This window comes from Pelobates fuscus, chromosome 1 (assembly GCF_036172605.1).
Source record: "Pelobates fuscus isolate aPelFus1 chromosome 1, aPelFus1.pri, whole genome shotgun sequence".
NCBI lineage: Eukaryota > Metazoa > Chordata > Amphibia > Anura > Pelobatidae > Pelobates > Pelobates fuscus.
The window spans coordinates 188,952,341-188,967,642 of NC_086317.1; the positions used below are offsets into that span (position 1 = coordinate 188,952,341).

Genomic DNA, 15,302 nt, shown 5'->3' on the forward strand with positions numbered 1-15,302 from the left:
TATACGCTTCTATCTGTAGCTCTCAGGAACGTGAAATTTCTGAGAACATACACCGCAGGTGTCTCGTGTGCCCATTTATGCTTGTCAAATATGCCTAGCTGTATGTAGACAGCAATATGCTAAGAACTACACTTCAAAGGTTGCAATACTGGTTGAATGCAAGTTGTGTTCTGCTCCACTAGTAAATAACAATATATTGTAAGCTGCACATATTTATGTTTAAGATTAGACCTGTCGGGTAGATTCAGATTTAGCTCTACAACCAAAAGGGTTATTTTAAGTAAACTGTAGACTATGCCTATACATGAAACCATATCATGAGACTAGAGGCCAAAATAAGCAGTGCGAATGTAAGTCAAGACAAATGGCATATAATTAGTGGACAAGTGTGAAACTGCTTTGTCCTTTAACCCCTTAAGGACACATGACATGTGTGACATGTCATGATTCCCTTTTATTCAAGAAGTTTGGTCCTTAAGGGGTTAAACAAAATTATAGCGGGAGTAACGTACATCTATGAAGAAGAAGAATCATGAAAATTGCCAGGCAGGTATGCTTGTCATTTTAAGGTTAATAGGCAACAGGTGAAAAGTGGGTTTGCCTGATGGGTGTAGTGAGGCACCATACATATCTGAGAAGCTTTTTAATCCGGTTTACATCGCTAACACGGCTTGGGTGAGCATGCATTCTGATGCTACTGCAAAATAGCTAGTTCTGCTATGCTAGTGTAGTTATAATATAATACTATGGTATGCCGTGGGACAATAACTGGGTCATGTATAGTGGGCTTAACAAAGAATAAAGTTGTTATGTCAGGGATTAATTAAGCGTTAAACCACTGAGAGTTGGCTTCAACATATTTTGCAGGTCCATAACCGATGGGGGCAAAAGTAAAAAACGGAAGCATAGTCTGCTTCGGTGATGAGGCCTCTGAATTTGGGTACTTAGGTTTTGTGGAAGCTCGAACAGTCCAGGCTACTGATAAAAGTACCCTTGTGAGGCAGTGTGGCAGGCGTTTCAGCCTATACCCAGCGCTGGAATGTCCTGGAGGTTGGCGTTGGGAGCCCTCTCAGGGGTGTCTCTGCAGTGGGATTCGGCTTCTTCGGTAGGCTGTGGGGTGTTGGTCTCTCCATTGCAGGCTGAAGCTCGGGGGCTGGTGAGTTCTGCATCCCTGTTAGAGTGGTAAGAGGTCCGGGCTGGTGTGCGTCCGCCGGTTCTCTTGCCAGCGTCCTGGGGCTGTTGGTGTGCTCCTGTTGTCATGCTCGGGCGGAATGCTGGGTCTGAGGGCTTGCCCGGCTGTCTCACTCCTCTGTGGGTGGAGGCGGGTGTGTGCACCCAATTCGTGTGTCCGCCCTGCCGGCATTCGATGTCTGAGCGGCCGAGTGGCCGCCTGGAAGGCTAGAGATGGTAGGCGTAGTGGCGTCGGCGGGTGGTTGGCCTAATCCACGAGGCCACTAGTTGTGCTGCCCGCCGGTAGGTCACCCCCCCTGTCCAACAGCGTTGTGCAGAGGTTCAGGCACAGCCGGTCTAGGGCCTCCAGAGGGTGGCATGGGGCACGGTCGACCGCTGTCTTTTCCCTAGGTCCTTGCTGGACGGCCATTTTGGTTGGGCCTCAGGTGCCTCGTGTGTTAGCGAGATGCGTGGTCGGGGCAGTTTGCTCACCGTTTCTGTGTGCTTGGATCAGGTAGGTGTTGGTGTTGATGTTGATTGTATCAGCTTGGTTGGGCCTGTATATCCCTCACCAGCCAGGGGGGGGGTGAACGGGGCCATGAGGATTGCTGCGTTTTCCTGCTGACCCGCCGCCTCTCCCGGCCTCCTCTCCTGCGCCTGCACACGTTGGTAGGCCGCAACCCTATAACTACTTTGGGTCGCCCCTCCGAATCCGGCGATCCGGCTAATTGAGTCTCGGGGATCACACCACTACACTGCTGCGTCGTTTTGGTACGTTCGGTGAGGTAGTTTTAGGGCTATGAAAAAGTATAAACTGATATTCTTTGACATTCTGTGCAGAATTAATTAGTATGTTTGATTTGTATAAACCTTATAATGAATACAAAAAACAATTATGGGAATTTGAGCTTATCTTTGTGAACTAATTATGAGACAAAATAGTCACTAACAGAATGTTTAAGTATCAAGTTTTTTCGTTATCAGATTGTTACAGGATACATAATTAAATGTATCATTATGTTAAAAGAAAGAAACAATGTAGGATATTATGATATGTCTGAAAATCAATAGTAAGAACAGAAACGAACACTGAACATCTCCTTCTTTCTCTTTCACCTTTTTCATATGTATAAATTAATGAACATGGACTATGGCAATGAATGGGTTAATGTACAGCATAAGAATTTTGGTGGCACTATTAACCCCTTAACGCCGTTACGGCGTTCTATGCCGTCGCGGCTTTAAAGGGCTTTAAAGCCGTTGCGGCGGCATAGAACGCCGTAACGGCTTGCAGCCCCAGGAGCTAGGAGGTACTCACCTCCGCCGCGATCCTCTTCTGGGGGGCTGTCTGAGAGCCCAGGCAGCCCCCCTCCGGCAAATGAGGCCCCCGGGGGCCATGTGATCGCTCTCAAAGAGCGATCACATGGCCCCCTATAGCTGGCTATGGATCTGCCAGCAGGGGGACTATCTAAAATATTAGACAGTCCCCCTGCTGGTAGGTAGTGTAAAAAAACAAACAAATTTAAATGTTATAAAATAAATTAAATGCCTTTTTATATATATATATATATTATTATTATTATTATTATTTTATTATTTATATAGCGCCAACAAATTCCGTAGCGCTGTACAATGGGTGGACTAAGATACATAATTGAGATCAGACCACTGGACGTACAGGAACAGAGGGGGTTGAGGGCCCTGCTCAATGAGCTTACATGCTAGAGGATATAATATATATACATATTATATATATATATGTAACGTCATACGTAATGTATTTTAATATTAATATTAGTATATATATTAGTATTAAAATACACTTAGAATGACGTTACATATATATAATATGTATATATTATATATATAATAGATCTACATATATATTATATATATACGTATAATTACAATAATAAATAAATAAAATAATTAAATAAATAAATAAAATATTGAAACAAAATATAAAATAAATTATATATTCATATGTAATTTCATTCTAACGGTATTTTGTTATTAATATATATATATATTGGAAACAGAATACACTTAGAATGACATTCTATATATATCTATCTATATATAAAATACAAATAACCGCAAATATATATATAGAGATAAATACATATAATTACAGAAAAGATTACATTAGTATACACGTAGAATTTATATACCTATAAATGCATATATATTAAAATTCTACGTGTATATTTAAGTAATTTTTTAAACATAATTATGTCATTTGATTAATTAAAATTTGATTGACATGCCTGACAACACAGGGAGAAAGTGCAGAGAATTTAATTCGCAAGCACTATATTTGACCCTGTAACTCTCCAAGACAACATAAAACCTGTATATAGGGGGTACTGTTTTACTCGGGAGACTTCGTTGAACTTAAATATTAGTGTTTAAAACTGGTAAATTGTATTACAACAATGATATTTTAAGTAAAGGTGACATTTTTTTGCATTTTTTACAAACAAACGGCACTTTTATGGACTATATTATTGTTGTAATATGTTTTACTGTTTTAAAACACTAATATTTGTGTTTAGTGAAATCTCCCGAGAATAACAGTACCCCCCATGTACAGGTTTTATGGTGTTTTGGAAAGTTAGAGAGTCACATATAAGGCTTGCATTTCATTTTTTTGACATTGAAATTTGCCAGATTAGTTATGTTGCCTTTGAGACCGTATGGTAGCCCAGGAATAAGAATTACCCCCATGATGGCATACCATTTGCAAAAGTAGACAACCCAAGGTATTGCAAATCGGGTATGTCCAGTCATTTTTAGTAGCCACTTAGTCACAAACACTGGCCAAATATTTGTTTCTTGCTTTTTTCACACAAAAACAAATATGAACGCTAACTTTGGCCAGTGTTTGTGACTAAGTGGCTACTAAAAAAAACTAAACATACCCCACGTTCAATACCTTGGGTTGTCTACTTTTTCAAATGGTATGCCATTATGGGGGTAATTCTCATTCCTGGGCTACCACACCGTCTCAAAGGTAACATTACTAATCTGGCAAATTTCAATTTGAAAATGGAACGTTCTATATTTGACCCTGTAACTTTCCAAAACACCATAAAACCTGTTAATGGGGGGTACTGTTGTACTCGTGAGACATCGCTGATTACAAATATGTGCATTTTGTTGCAGTAAAACGTAACAGTATTATGAAATTTACAGCTAAAATGTGAGGCAGAACTACAAATTTAAAAAAAAAAAATTAAAATTTCTGTTTTTTTTTAATTTTATTCATAATAAATTGTTTCATATACAAATATTTTATATGAAATGAAAGCCCTGTTTAAAAATTGATATATAATAAGTGTGGGTGCATTTAATATGAAAGAGGGGAACTACGGGTGAACAGACATATAGCGCAAATTCCAGTTTTTGTTTACGTTTTGTTTTTATCAGAACGTGTACTATTGACTCCGTCCTGAAGGGGTTAAGAAGGAAACCTTGAACGGAATTCTGCGATAAAGGAGGCTGGATTTAAAAGGAGGCTGCAAACGAACATACGGAGAAACAGATCCAGCCGATGCAGCATTATGGGACAACATTTATTACTGCTGACTGGGAGGTGAGAGGGAGGCATGTACCGCACACGTTTAACCTGTGGGTGGTAGCAATGTGTGCGGTACTCCTGCTGTGACCCTTCACCCTTTGATTTTAGCAGTATTTAATACGAACAGGGAACCAAGGACATTGTATACATTTATCCGGTTGAGGAAGCCACAGTGGAAGTGGTGAAACGCGTTCCGGTGATTAAGGACATTACTACCTTTTTTAATTTGTTATATATTATTGTAATAAATTCAGTTTTTATTTTCTCACCTTATCCTGGTTCCCGGATTCATCTTTTACAAGGAGGGAGTGCAGTCCTAAAATCTGCACAATACTTTGGAATTGAGTCATTTATATTGACTCCAGTTTTGTAAGTACCCATTTGGGAATTTGTTTTATACACCAAGAATTATACAAACAATACTGCGCAATCGTTTGTGCTTCTATTCTCCCCTGTAGGATAAAAGAAAATCTTTTTTTCAGGGAATAGGGGTGGGTCGTCTAAGAAGTGATTCATACCAGAGCTGGGTCCACAGCTCTCTGTTTGTGAGTTCATAATACATATTACAATTTTCGTTTTTATTTAACGATATATGGTCTATACTATGTGAGATTGTCTCTTTGTAGATTTTAGCATAATTTGACATCCAAAAGATACACTCCTCAATTTCTCAAAGGTGATATATTATTTATTTATTCATAAATAAGCGCTACATTCTCTATTGAGTTTTAGGGCTATGTCGCTTGTTTGCCGGTTCTCGCACGGAGCTCTGGTTTAGTGCGACCAGTCTCAAATGCTCACATTTTTAGGTATAACAGTAACACAATAGATCAGCCATTAAAATCAAAATTGTTATAATCCATTGGGTACGAATAATAGAAATGAACACATAAACATGCATCTATGTAGTACAGAGGAAAACCAGGTAAAGATTCTGCCTGGGTTAATTAGCCTATGCCACTCAAAGTTCTGATTAGGTAGGGCAGTTCAGAACCTGCTTCACCTACACCACTCGACACTGAGGTAGGCTGGCTTGAAGCAGGAGGTGCAGGAACAGTCCCTTGTGCCAGGCTTGCCCATCACTTCTAGCCCAAGCCTCATTAGGAGCCAAGGCCTGATATCCAGGGATTTCCTCTTCCCCACTGGAAGGATTTCAAGCCCACAATGGATTCAGCATATGGGTTGCCCCACGGGTATGCAGCTCCACAGGGGGTTTCAACTCAGAGGAGGGACAGCGAGTTCTCGGCACAGCTGCTCAAATTTAGACTCAAAGCCTTCTCTCCAGTTTTGGCCTTCTGAGGCTGCTTGTTGCTGGGTGGCGGCCATCATGGACTCGCCTCATGGTTGTATTGCAGGTCAAATTTAAGGTCTGCTGTTAGTGACAGGTAACTTTCCCCAGCTGGGAGCGGGATATCCCCCACTGTTTTCCAGAGGGGGAGTGAGGTAACGGGGCTATGTAGAATATGCGTTGAGCTGCGCACCTGCAGTCAGGAGATCGACTGTCTCCCCCAACCAATAGGCATGCTAGGCCACAGATCCGGATGATGGAATTACTCACCAAATCTGTGCCAACCGGAGTCAGATATGAATTCTATGGTTACTAATAGTGTTGTCGCGAACCCGAAATTTTCGGTGCGCGAACGGCGAACGCGAACTTCCGCAAATGTTCGCTAACCGGCGAACCGCGCGAACCGCCATTGACTTCAATGGGCAGGCGAATTTTAAAAACAACAGGGACTCTTTCTGGCCACAATAGTGATGGAAAAGTTGTTTCAAGGGGACTAACACCTGGACTGTGGCATGCCAGAGGGGGATCCATGGCAAAACTCCCATGGAAAATTGCACCGTTGATGCAGAGTCTGCTTTTAATCCATAAAGGGCAGAAATCACCTAACATTGACACCTGTCCTCAAAGCCCAGCCCTGATACACACTGACACAGAGCAGAATAGAGACTGTTCCCCCTACATAGGGTCACTTGGCAGATATGGATTGACACCTGTCCTCAAAACCCTTGATACACACTGACACAGAGCAGAATAGGGACTGTTCCCCCTACATAGGGTCACTTGGCAGATATGGATTGACACCTGTCCTCAAAACCCCTGATACACACTGACACAGAGCAGAATAGAGACTGTTCCCTGTCCACAGAGACCATGATACACACTGACACAGAGCAGAATAGAGACTGTCCCCCCTACATAGGGTCACTTGGCAGGTATGGATTGACACCTGTCCTCAAAGCCCCTGATACACACTGACACAGAGCAGAATAGGGACTGTTCCTCCTACATAGGGTCACTTGGCAGATATGGATTGACACCTGTCCTCAAAACCCCTGATACACACTGACACAGAGCAGAATAGAGACTGTTCCCCGTCCACAGAGACCATGATACACACTGACACAGAGCAGAATAGGGACTGTTTATTTATTTTATTTATTATTGCCATTTATATAGCGCCAACAGATTCCGTAGCGCTTTACAATATTATGTTCCCCCTACATAGTGTCACTTGGCAGGTATGGATTGACACCTGTCCTCAAAGCCCATGATACACACTGGGGGGAGCTACTGTCCTCCCCAACCCCTGTGCGGTGGGTGGGGGCCATAAATCACAATGGGGGGACCTACTGTCCTCCCCCCCTCGGCCCCCACCCCTGCGCGGTGGGTGGGGGCCATAAATCACCCCACAGTGTTTGGTTCTAATGAGTGCAACGTAAATGGCTGCACAGGAGCTGGCAAACTGGAGAATTCAAAAGAGAAAAGATGCACTGGAACTAATCGAGAAAGAGGAAAGACAGCCATACCAGATTCAGATGACAAAGCTGACACACAAGGGGTTAATTGAAATTGATACCGTGCCCGATCAGAACTTGACCCTAGAGGATCTGTCTGATTCTGTGTGGCAGCCTCAGGATTCTCAGCAGGATTGCATCTCAGAGAAAAGGGACACAACATCCCAACACAAGAGCCACCTTTTAGATCAGGACTGCCTTATATGCAAAGGGCTGATAAACCCCCCAGGTGATGCTGACTTAAGCCAATGGGTAATTACGAGGAACCAGAGAAAATATGGAAACACCATATAGCTAATGGCAATCAACATTCATCATGCATTGAAAAGAAGAACACGAAATTGTATGATCCAGATACTAGACTCACAGATCCAGCAGACTCAAATGTGGGGAAGGGATTCCTTCACATGTTCTCTATAAAGCAGTTTAAAGTTACAGCCATGCCAGAGTCTGGTTATAGCAGTCATCTTTGCCAGGATTTACCAAAAGTGTTAACATCCGAAGGATGCATTTTGCAAGAGTCTGTTTGGGAATATGTGGATCGTATCTGGCCAGAGTGCACCAAGGACATGTGTGTGATCCGACTGAATCAAAGAACGTCAAGTGATGCAGTTTCATATGCTCGGCTGTATTCTTATCTTAATCGGAAGCTGAGATATGCAATCATCAGAAGTCATGGCATGGAGGCGTTCCTAGTGCCTCTACCTGCCGGCCAACCCATCCCTCAAAGATTGCGTCCTTTGGGAGGTCCAGGTTTGGAAGACAACCATCCTATTCTGTTTCTGATCTTGCTTCTTCCAAGCCATCCTTCCTGGACAGCTTATCCCAAAAAAATCTTCCAAGAAACATAAAGAAGGTTTGGATATCCCAGATGATATTTTCTCTGACATATTAGCAGATGTTGAACGAGAGGAGAGACAAATGGCCGAGCAAGGGCTCCTTCCTCCAGGTTTCCCAAATTTTGAGCAGTGGAATCAGAATTCTGAGGATACAGGAGAGGAAGTTGGCATGCCTGAGATCATGAATATGCTCCAAAATTTGAGCAATGGCCTTCAGTTCCCAAGAGAATTCTCTGTAATTATAGGAGAGAGTCAGGGTGCTAATATTATGCCACCTCTCCATGTGCCAAATACTGTTCCAGCAGGTCTCCCATATCCATCTTTTCCATTGTATCCAGAAGCAGCCTACCCTGGCTGGCATGGTATGTTGCCCCCTACTCATGCAGTAAATCCATTGTCCATTGACCCAGCCAATCTCTTCTCTTACCCGCTTTCACAAATAATACCACCTAACTTCTTATCTGATCAACATTTTACTGCAGGACCTCAACCTTTTGCATAAATGTTGTAGTTTTGTTATATTTACGTTTTTTTTTTTTTTTTTAACTGTTATGTTTTAGCGAAATATTGAAAAAAATACATGTAATGTGCTGAACATCAAAGCTGAAATTTTAATTTGTCTCAGTAAGTTGAAAGCCATACTTTCTATGGGAGTTTCAAATGTTCAATAATTGTTTTCTGAAGAAAGCATAACTGTCTGTTTTTAGCAAGCAACAACCCCATATTAAGCTGTTTATTCACTGAACATCTATTTGTACTGAATTGAAAACTGAATGACAAAATGTAGGCAGAAAACGAATGATATGAATATATTCTTCAAATACCAGAATTTTTTAATTTGTTTTTTAGTTCACTACTATTCTGTGTTTAGTAATGTATAAGTGTGCCAGATGTGACAAGTTTACATAGGTTAATTATAGCCACTGTTATATCTGGGCTACAAATACATGCATTTTGGCAAACACCTCAAAGCCCATGTAAGCTTTGTGTTGTTGAATTTCAGTGATTTCTTTTATGTTGCATGTGTACAGTTGTACTGTAAAATGGGTAAAGCATGGGATATGTTTTTACATTTGTATACTAAAAATTTTAATATACGTTGAAAAAAAAAAAAAGGACGCATGAGCCTACAGGCATTGCGCATGAGCGTCCAGTAACGTGGCAAAAAAATTCCCAGCTCCCCAGAGGCTGTCCTAGCACCCCGGTCATACAAATATTCATTAACAGCTTTTTCTTGTTGGAGCAGGCGGTCGAACATTAGGAATGTTGAATTCCAACGTGTAGGGCTGTCGCAAATCAAGCGCCTCACTGGCATGTTGTTTCGCCGCTGGATATCGGCAAAGTGAGCCATGGCCGTGTAGGAACGCCTGAAATGGCCACACACCTTCCTGGCCTGCTTCAGGACGTCCTGTAAGCCTGTGTACTTATGCACAAAGCGTTGTACGATCAGATTACACACATGTGCCATGCACGGCACATGTGTCAACTTGCCCAACTTCAATGCCGCTATCAAATTTTTTCCGTTGTCACACACCACTTTGCCGATATCCAGTTGCTGCGGAGTCAGCCACTTTTCCACCTGTGCGTTCAGGGCGGACAGGAGTGCTTGTCCGGTGTGACTCTCTGCTTTCAAGCAAGTCAAACCCAAGACGGCGTGACACTGCCGTATCCGGGATGTGGAATAGTACCTGGGGAGCTGGGGGGGTGCCGTTGATGTGGAGCAAGAAGCAGCGGCACAAGAGGACTCAGCCGAGGAGGTTATGGAAGAGGATGGAGTAGGAGGAGTAGAGGAGGTGGCAGCAGGACTGCCTGCAATTTGTGGCGGTGTCACCAACTCCTCTGCAATGCCACGCATTCCTTGCTTGTCAGCCGTCAGCAGGTTTACCCAATGCGCAGTGTAGGTGATATACCTGCCCTGACCATGCTTTGCAGACCAGGTATCAGTGGTCAGATGGACCCTTGCCCCAACACTGTGTGCCAGACATGCCATGACTTCCTTTTGCACAATCGAGTACAAGTTGGGGATTGCCTTTTGTGAAAAGAAATTCCGGCCGGGTACCTTCCACTGCGGTGTCCCAATAGCTACAAATTTTTTGAACGCCTCAGACTCAACCAGATTGTATGGTAAAAGCTGGCGGGCTAATAGTTCGGACAAGCCAGCTGTCAGACGCTGGGCAAGGGGGTGACTTGGTGACATTGGCTTCTTATGCTCAAACATGTCCTTGACAGAAACACAGGACTGTGGGCAGATGAGCGGGAACTGCTCAAGGCGGGAGACGGAGTGGCGGATGGTTGAGAGGGGGCAAGAAGGACAGCAGTGGTTGACGTGGCTGAAGATGCTGGACCAGGAGGAGGATGGCGGCTTAGAGTAGGCGTGCTGCTTGTACTCATGTGTTGATCCCATAGGCGTTTGTGATGTGAGATCATGTGCCTACGCAAAGCAGTTGTACCTAGGTGGGTGTTGGACCTCCCACGACTCAGTTTCCTTTGGCACAGGTTGCAAATGGCATCGCTTTTGTCAGAGGCAGACACACAAAAAAATGTCACACTGCTGAGCTCTGCAATGACGGCATTCTGGTGGTGGACACAGCATGCGTTGATTGGCGTGCTGTCGGGCTGACCCCGGGTGCCGATGCATGCTGTCTGACTGTGCCACTAGCTCCTTGCGACGACCCCCCCCTGCTTCCAACTCGTCTCCTCCTCCTCTCTGTCTCCCCATCTGAACTTTCGCCCTGTTCTTCTTCTTGCCGAGCGGGCACCCACGTGACATCGATGGACGCATCGTTATCATCAACCGCTTCGCTTGTATCTGACAACTCAGAAAAGGAAGCAGCAGCGGGTACAACATCATCATCATCACACCGTACCTCCATGTGTTTAATGCTGCCTGCCTGAGACATATCCCTGTTATCTACATCCTCTAGCGATAATGGTTGCGCATCACTCATTTCTTCAAACGGGTGTGTGAATAACTCCTCTGACATACCAAGTAAAGCGGCTGTGGTGCTAGTTTTGGTGGTGGCGGCAGGCGGGTGAGTGCTATCTTGAGAGGTGCCTGAAGCTAAGCTGGAGGAGGATGGTGCGTCAAGGTTCCGAGCGGAGGCTGTACAAGATTGGGTGTCCTGTGTTAGCCAGTCAACTATGTCCTCAGAACAAGTTCAGGGTACGTGGCTTCTGAAAACTGGGCATTATTCTAGGGCAAAAGGGAATCACAGCACCACGACCACGACGGCCCCTGCGGAGTGGCCTGCCTCTGCCTGTCATTTTTTTTGGGATTAGTGGTACTATGCGTGCAAGCTACTGTGAGACCAGATATGGCAATGTGAACTGTAACAGTTCTGCAGAGCACACACTGTAGGCCTGAGACACCCGCTTGAAGACAAGTAACTGCTATTCAATCTATAACAGTGAAAAATAAATTTTGGTTTTAAAAGCACGCTATAGAGACACCAGATATGATTGGCAATGTGCACTGGAACAGTTCTGCAGAGCACACGCTGAAGGAAGGACTGACAGAGCCGCTTGAAAACAAGTAACTGCTATTCAATCTATAACAGTGAAAAACAAATTTTGGTTTTAAAAGCACGCTATAGAGACACCAGATATGATTGGCAATGTGCACTGGAACAGTTCTGCAGAGCACACACTGTAGGCCTGAGACACCCGCTTGAAGACAAGTAACTGCTATTCAATCTATAACAGTGAAAAACAAATTTTGGTTTTAAAAGCACGCTATAGAGACACCAGATATGATTGGCAATGTGCACTGGAACAGTTCTGCAGAGCACACACTGTAGGCCTGAGACACCCGCTTGAAGACAAGTAACTGCTACTCAATCTATAACGGTGAAAAACAAATTTTGGTTTTAAAAGCACGCTATAGAGACACCAGATATGATTGGCAATGTGCACTGGAACAGTTCTGCAGAGCACACGCTGAAGGAAGGACTGACAGAGCCGCTTGAAGACAAGTAACTGCTATTCAATCTATAACAGTGAAAAACAAATTTTGGTTTTAAAAGCACGCTATAGAGACACCAAATATGATTGGCAACTGTCAAAGCACGCTGGAACAGGTCTACAGAGCACACGCTGAAGTAGGCCTGACACCCAGACGCTTGCAGACAACTAACTGATCTTCTATTACAGTGAAAAAAAATGATTTATTTAAAATCTAAAGCTTAAGCTATTGTTAAAACAGATATGAGTGGTGGCACTGACTGTGCAAATGGGCAAGGCATCCAACCTGACACAGAAGCTGGCAGGCAGGCAACTGCTCTTCTATTACAGTGAAAACAAATTATTTATTTTAAATCTAAAGCTTAACCAATTGTTAAAACAGATATGAGTGGTGGCACTGGGCAAGTGGGCACAGTATCCAATGTGAACCTCACACAGAAGCTGGCAGGCAGGCAACTGCTCTTCTATTACAGTGAAAAAGATTATTTATTTAAAATCTAAAGCTTAACCAATTGTTAAAACAGATATGAGTGGTGGCACTGACTGTGCAAATGGGCAAGGCATCCAACCTGACACAGAAGCTGGCAGGCAGGCAACTGCTCTTCTATTACAGTGAAAAAAATATATTTATTTTAAATGTAAAGCTTAACCAATTGTTAAAACAGATATGAGTGGTGGCACTGGGCAAGTAGGCACAGTATCCAATGTGAACCTCACACAGAAGCTGGCAGGCAGGCAACTGCTCTTCTATTACAGTGGAAACTAAATTTTGGTTGTAAAAGCACGCTATAGAGACACCAGATATGAGTGGCAACTGTCAAAGTACACTGGCAGGGTTGTGCAGGGCACACGCTGAAGGAAGGCCTGACAGAGCCGCTTGAAGGACACTGACTGTCTGCTATTAGCTTACACTGGAAACATTTTTTCTTTGTAAAAGCATGCTAAAGAGACACCAGATATGATTGGCAACTGTCAAAGCACGCTGGCACAGGTCTGCAGAGCACACGCTGAAGTAGGCCTGAAACACAGACGCTTGCAGACAACTAACTGATCTTCTATTACAGTGAAAAAAAATGATTTCTTTAAAATCTAAAGCTTAAGCTATTGTTAAAACAGATATGAGTGGTGGCACTGACTGTGCAAATGGGCAAGGCATCCAACCTGACACAGAAGCTGGCAGGCAGGCAACTGCTCTTCTATTACAGTGAAAACAAATTATTTATTTTAAATCTAAAGCTTAACCAATTGTTAAAACAGATATGAGTGGTGGCACTGGGCAAGTGGGCACAGTATCCAATGTGAACCTCACACAGAAGCTGGCAGGCAGGCAACTGCTCTTCTATTACAGTGAAAAAAAAATATTTATTTAAAATCTAAAGCTTAAGCTATTGTTAAAACAGATATGAGTGGTGGCACTGACTGTGCAAATGGGCAAGGCATCCAACCTGACACAGAAGCTGGCAGGCAGGCAACTGCTCTTCTATTACAGTGAAAACAGATTATTTATTTTAAATCTAAAGCTTAACCAATTGTTAAAACAGATATGAGTGGTGGCACTGGGCAAGTGGGCACAGTATCCAATGTGAACCTCACACAGAAGCTGGCAGGCAGGCAACTGCTCTTCTATTACAGTGAAAAAAATGATTTATTTAAAATATAAAGCTTAACCAATTGTTAAAACAGATATGAGTGGTGGCACTGACTGTGCAAATGGGCAAGGCATCCAACCTGACACAGAAGCTGGCAGGCAGGCAACTGCTCTTCTATTACAGTGAAAACAAATTATTTATTTTAAATGTAAAGCTTAACCTATTGTTAAAACAGATATGAGTGGTGGCACTGGGCAAGTAGGCACAGTATCCAATGTGAACCTCACACAGAAGCTAGCAGGCAGGCACCTGCAATTACATTACACAGGAAAAAAAAAAAAGCAGCCTGATGTTATAGCCCTAAAAAGGGCTTTTTGGGGTGCTGTCCTTACAGCAGAGATCAGATGAGTCCTTCAGGATTGTAGTGGACACTGAATACCCTAGCCTAGCTATCAATTTCCCTATCTAATCAGCAGCAGCTAAACTTTCCCTCCTCTCACTAAGCATGCAGCTTCAGAATGAATCGAAAATGGATGCTGGGAGGGAGGTTGGAGGGTGTGGAAGGGAGTGCTGCTGATTGGCTGGAATGTGTCTGCTGACCGAGAGGCACAGGGTCAAAGTTTGCCCAATGATGACGAATAGGGGGCGGATCGAACTGCGCATGTGTCCGCCCGCCGCGGCGAACGCGAACACGCTAAGTTCGCCGGGAACTGTTCGCCGGCGGACAGTTCGGTACATCACTAATTATTGACATTTGTCTTCTTTCATATATGAATAGCAGAGACTAGCTTTATCCACTTTGTACCTGGTTACATAGGGTTAATTTCAACTTTTCTTTCCTTCCCTATCTGGTTGGTAGAATTTTGAACCAACCAGGATGAAGGGCAAGATATTTAAACAAAACAAAGAGTAAGCGCTAAATAACAAAGTATGGCAGCAACCCTATAAGGGAGTCCCTCAAAAACCCTTAGACACAACACAAAGAGAAAAAATAGGAATAAGGGCTGCGCCTAGTAAAAACTTGATAAAATAGTCCAAATAAAATAAATGGGTAAAAAAGGGAAAGTATTATCTAGAGACGTCTGTAGTGGTTGTATGGCAGTATTCAGTCCGGAGCAATTATCCTTATTATGTTCTTCCTTGTGGGTCAGCTCATATGCAAGAGACAAGAAATATAGGAAGCCAAATAGTGTAGTATGTTGGTAATAGTAGAGATAAAAATATAAAGAATCTTGAATGCAAACTCACATTTATAAGAGCTAAGACCCACTCTGGTGTGAAGGGCGTACAACGGTTTGATCCCCGCTTATGGGATATAATGTGAGTTTCCTGCGCCTGTGTTTCTTCCGTCCGTGGTATAAT

At 43.3% G+C, this 15,302-nt stretch overlaps 1 protein-coding gene across 1 annotated transcript in view; it reads right to left on the minus strand.

Moving 5' to 3' along the window:
- Positions 1 to 15,302, minus strand: part of LAD1 (ladinin 1) — a 675,989-nt gene that overhangs the window by 352,034 nt on the left and 308,653 nt on the right. The gene's annotated exons all lie outside the window — the stretch shown is intronic.